The following is a 5,567-nucleotide window of genomic DNA, read 5'->3' as shown; positions in this document are numbered from 1 at the left end:
AGAAAAATAAGTAATATTTGTTACTAAAACTATTATAGAGTAATTGATACCACCAGGGTACAACCTTAAATATGACAAAGCGATTAAGTTCTTATGCCAGCCAGCGAATCAGTCAGTCAGTCAGGCATGCGGCACTCACCGCACAGCACAGTACAGCAGAGACAAATTGAGTGAAGGGATTGTGAAAAGGCGGTGGTAAAGCTGCAAAATACCCCGCTTATAATGATTAGCGGCAGCACGTTCATGTTTAAACAATATTCATCCATCCATCCATCTATCCAGCATGCAATAGTTAAGACCAGCAGTCAGAGTAGTCCAGACACCAAATATCTAGTATATACATAAGTACTATTCAATTACTTTAAATACATACATATGTTTCTATGTATGAGTAAATGGTATTTTTCCACTTAATTTTCAAAGTAAACGCTCTTTTAAACAAAATCATTTACTTAACTGGGCTAAGAATTTAAGCAAGTAACAACAAAAAGATTTTTAAGTAATGTGAAGTAAAATTGTTTTGTAATTCTAAAACTCGTGTTGTTGTTAGTACATCTGATGTTTACTTAACGTTTTACTACGGATCATAAATTCATAATCACCAGCCCAACCACATTTTATCATCTATTGAGTTGTTGTTTTATTTTTTTCTTCTTTTTCATTTTCCATTGGCTTTAAAATAGTTTTCCTTAACTGAGCTGAAAATTAGGCTTATCCCTATGAGAACAATAGTAACACAACTTTTAACTGTGCGATTTATGTTCAGCACAGTGGTGATCATCAGTTGAGAAAAGTGTGTCTTAATAAAATTAAGCGGAAATAACGAAATTATTGAACAATGCTTATAACACTTAATGATGATCAGTTGTAGGATTGTATTCAAATTATTCAAGAACCCTTTACTTTTTGTGTCGAATTATATCAGGAAATGCTTCAACGAATTTTAAATTTGAGATAATTTTGATGCTTAGTAAAGCATTTCTTTATTTGGAAACTGTATCCAGAGGATCGCATCGAAACTTTCAAGACTTTCAAGTTGTTCCGATTTTTATATGATAGATTAAGTTGAATGAGTTGGAGACGCTTAGGCCTAATTCTAAATATATGTGTTATAAACATATCGAAATAAGAGCATCTGCAAATATGATTATATCAGCTAAGGATAAGCATTTATCCTTGGATTATCCTTGAATTTTAAACTGAAATTCTAATATTTGTGACTTTATGAAAACCTGAGAAATGGGAAGAGACAGTAGTTCATGATTTGAATCTTAAATTAACGAAATACTATATTTTTTGTGGTCAAGATGTATTTCATGAAAGCTGATCAAAAAAGTTGAATTTTGGATTAATTTCAGAGGATTCAATTTTCTTCATTTAAAATTTTCATCGAACGATTTGGGATTAATAAAACTTTTGAATTTTTACACTCATTTAATTAGCTAGTTAATTATTTCGGTAGTTAGTTAGTTGGCTAGTTAGTTAGTTAGTTAGTTAGTAAGTTAGTTAGTTAGTTAGTTAGTTAGTTAGTTAGTTAGTGAATTAGTTAGTTAGTTATTTATTTAGTTATTTAGTTAGTTATTTAGTTGTTTAGTTAGTTAGTTAGTTAGTTAGTTAGTTAGTTAGTTAGTTAGTTAGTTAGTTAGTTAGTTAGTTAGTTAGTTAGTTAGTTAGTTAGTTAGTTAGTTTGTTAGCTAGTTAGTTAGTTAGTTAGTTAGTTAGTTAGTTAGTTAGGTAGTTAGTTAGTTAGTTAGTTAGTTAGTTAGTTAGTTAGTTAGTTAGTTAGTTAGTTAGTTAGTTAGTTAGTTAGTTAGTTATTTAGTTAGTTAGTTAGTTAGTTAGTTAGTTAGTTAGTTAGTTAGTTAGTTAGTTAGTTAGTTAGTTAGTTAGTTAGTTAGTTAGTTAGTTAGTTAGTTAGTTAGTTAGTTAGTTAGTTAGTTTGTTAGTTAGTTAGTTAGTTAGTTAGTTAGTTAATTAGTTAGTTAGTTAGTTAATTAGTTAGTTAGTTAATTAATTAGTTAGTTAGTTAGTTGATTACAATTTGAAATACATATAAATTACTGCAACTGGCAAAACTTTAATTACAATTACAAGTTATTGTAATAGGTAGCTGCTCAATTATACATTACAAGTAATTGTACTTGACTCACTTATAAATTTCTTTATGTAATCATTACCCTCCATGTCTGCTAGAAAGTTATTCTTTGTAAAATGGTTTAATATAAAACTCAAGTTTTTTATCTATAATTATAATCCTTTTAAAACCTCTTTTCCCTAATATGACCCACTGTTAATTTTGTACTAAAAACCCATTTACATGTATTACGATTTAATACAAAAATAAGTGATTCACTTAAAAAGTATATTCTCCTCTCATAAGTACCAGTCGATAGTCATTTATTTCTACATACAGCAGCATATACAGTAATTCAATCTTAAGCCTTTTTGTAAAGATATAGATGGAATCACTAATTGTTTAACAGGAATGGTGAAAAGGATTAATGAATGCTGCTGCTTGAGCTGCAGTAATTGTTCTTGGCAAATACCACACGCGATTAATAGCAAACTATGATTATAATGTTTTTGGTAAACCGCAAAGGAATAACTTAAATCCACCTAGATAGATAACTAGATATTTACTAAAGGCTCAATGACTGACTGACTAGCTAGTTAGCTGACCATTTGTTTCGTAATCCAGCCAGTTAATCCTGAGCATTTTTGTAGTGCAGCATGTAAGGAATTGTTGCATATAATGAAAACACTGCGTTCAACAATACCAGCAACAACATTAAATACCAAAGGAGAAGTGTGTTTGTGTGTTATGCATGGCATTTTAAGTACCTGCTGCTGTCGATAGTTTATGTGTAAGTTTGTTGCTGTTACTAAACTAAAGGTTTTATCCATACTTACTTATGTAAATGTAAATCCTTACGTTATTCTAGGTACATATTTGTGATCATAAGCAAAGGTAGGTCAGTTTGTCTGTCTGTCTTTTACAAATAAATATGGTTATTTGTATAATAAAACGTGCCATTGTTTGTCCAGTTAAAAAGGTAGGTGGTGTAGAATAGAGTAGACTGTGCAGAAGGTGGCAAACAAAAGCATCCTCTGCGTGAGTTAGTTTTTGCGGTTATTCGCTTTAACCACAACCCATTTTACCACAAAAACATCATAAAATCATCATCATAGTTTTACGGGCTTTTATGACAGTTTGTGTGCGCACATATTCTCTTTCTCTAACTACTTACTATTCTTCTCTAATCTAAACAGCTGCTCCTTAATGACATGCTACTTCTTCGACAACGACTACTATTGCGGCTGCTGTTTGTTGCTGTTATTATTAAAACATTTAAACAGCGACTACTACTAGCAGTCAGTCAGTCATTCACTTTCACAGTCATAAATCGTTAGTCATTTTAGGTTTTTTTCATATTTCTGGGGATTTTTCTGTCTGTCGTAATGAACGAATGAAGACACTGTAGTTTCCATCTCAATTTTCCATTTTATATACATAAATATAGTTAGACAGTTGAAAGGACAGACTGGCAGACAGTCGGTTATATAGAAGAAAGACAGGTCAGGCATGTTTGGCCAATGTTTCTTTGGCTTTTTCTTTACAGGCTTCAACACATTTTATATTTTTAAATTACGAGCTTATCAATCAATCAACTACTTTTAAATAATTTTTTTAAACATTGAAATACACTTAAAGAAAAATGTTAGATTTTATACATTCCTGGAATATTATCCAGATATATTGATGTAATCTCAAAAAAAAGCTTGAAAATGACAAAAAAATGTTGAAATCTAAATATTATACACATCCGTTGTCTAAATATTAACAAAATGGTAAGCTCACGGATGTCATTGAAAAATTATACACTCTTTGGTATCAGATTTGATACCATGTAGTTCATAGTTCCTCTATGTAGTTTCAAGGCCCACATATGTATTCCCAAGCGACATGAATGCGAATTTCCTGTATAGTTTTTACTATTGAAACAGAAATCAATTTTTTAAAGGGGGCCCGAGGCCCCTTTTCAAACCAAGAGCTCTACTCTTTGTATTGTTTTAATCGCAATAATGAGACTATGGACCCAATCGTGCCTTCTACAGCGCCTATTACTGATGTGCTCTATTAAACATTTTTCTTTAAAGTTGGATTTTAGGATTCGCGGAATGAACATAAAGTTTCCTCGACCTTTCCGTACATTTATTATGGATATTTTGGCTTTAAAAGTATTACAAAAATCGTGGACATAGCACACAGAGATACAAGCCGAAACGGCTCAAATCGGCGGCGGCTGGCCGCCGATAATATTTTCCAAGCCGCGCCGCCTCCGACTTCTTTCGGCTTAAAAGCTAAGCCGGCTTAAACGTAGGCGCTGATAAAGATTGGAATTGCACATGTATTTCGGAAAATAATTTCACGAATTTGAACGGAGTTGCCACTATTTTAAATTCTTATTGCAAATTGAAAAAAGTTGCCACACAATATTGGGCTAATATTAAAGTAGTGAAAACTGCCATAAATGTCAATTTTCTGAAGAAATTACTTATTTAGAGACAGGTTTCCATATAACAGACTATTATAGAGAGATTTTTCAATGTAATAAACGCTTATAAGGTCAATTTCTGAAGAAAAAGGTAAATTGAGCCGACAATTTGGCTGTCGCCGATATTTTCTATAATAAGCCGCCGCCGCCGATCTAAAATGGTTTCGCCGCCGCCGCCGATCATTTTGAATAGGCTTGTATCTCTAATAGCACATAGACATAACACATCTAAGTCCATTCTTGTTGATGTTCCTCAGGTTCGTTGTTATTCGTAGTAAAGGAGGCAAAATTTCTCCGAAATACTCTTATCGTGAACATGAACTGGTTAAAATCGTCAAACTTTTTTCCTTAAGATAGAGAATGTTGGAACTTCGAGATAGAATATTTTTCTTCTAAAACTAAAGGTGGCAAAATTTCACCGAAATATTCTTATCGTGAACATAAAGCATGAACTGGTTAAAATTGTCAAACTTCTATCCTTAAGATAGAGAATATTGGAACTTCAAGAGAGAAGTTTTTACTTTAAAAACTTTTAAAGAATTCACTAAAAGTTCAGTTATTATCAGGTGATTTCCGTGGGTTGTATGATTATCTTCTAGTAATATCGTTGACAGTTCTGAATGTGCTTAAATGCCATAAGAAACACAAACTAATAAATGTTTGGTTCCTTATCTTTATTAAAGTGAAATTCTTTATTTCACTTTGGCTTTGACCCAAAAACTGAACTCAAGATGATTCATGAACTTAATGTTAATAATTCTCTCCGAAACTTATCAATATTCCTATGACGCTTCACTGTCTGCAACTGATCATTTAGCTGAATAGCCATAAAAAGCAAACTAACTAATCTTTAGTTTAGCTCTTATCTAAAACTTAAACATATGTATTTTCAAATAAATAATTTTCGAGTGTAAACATTTATAAATTGAATTCGAGTTTTTTTTCAAACGAATGGAAATCCAAAAATATACCAAGATTTCTAATTTAATAGTGACAATGAAGAGTGACTAT

This window comes from Lucilia cuprina, chromosome 3 (assembly GCF_022045245.1).
Source record: "Lucilia cuprina isolate Lc7/37 chromosome 3, ASM2204524v1, whole genome shotgun sequence".
Lineage (NCBI taxonomy): Eukaryota > Metazoa > Arthropoda > Insecta > Diptera > Calliphoridae > Lucilia > Lucilia cuprina.
The sequence above is the reverse complement of the archived record's forward strand: the minus strand, read 5'-3'. Positions refer to the sequence as shown.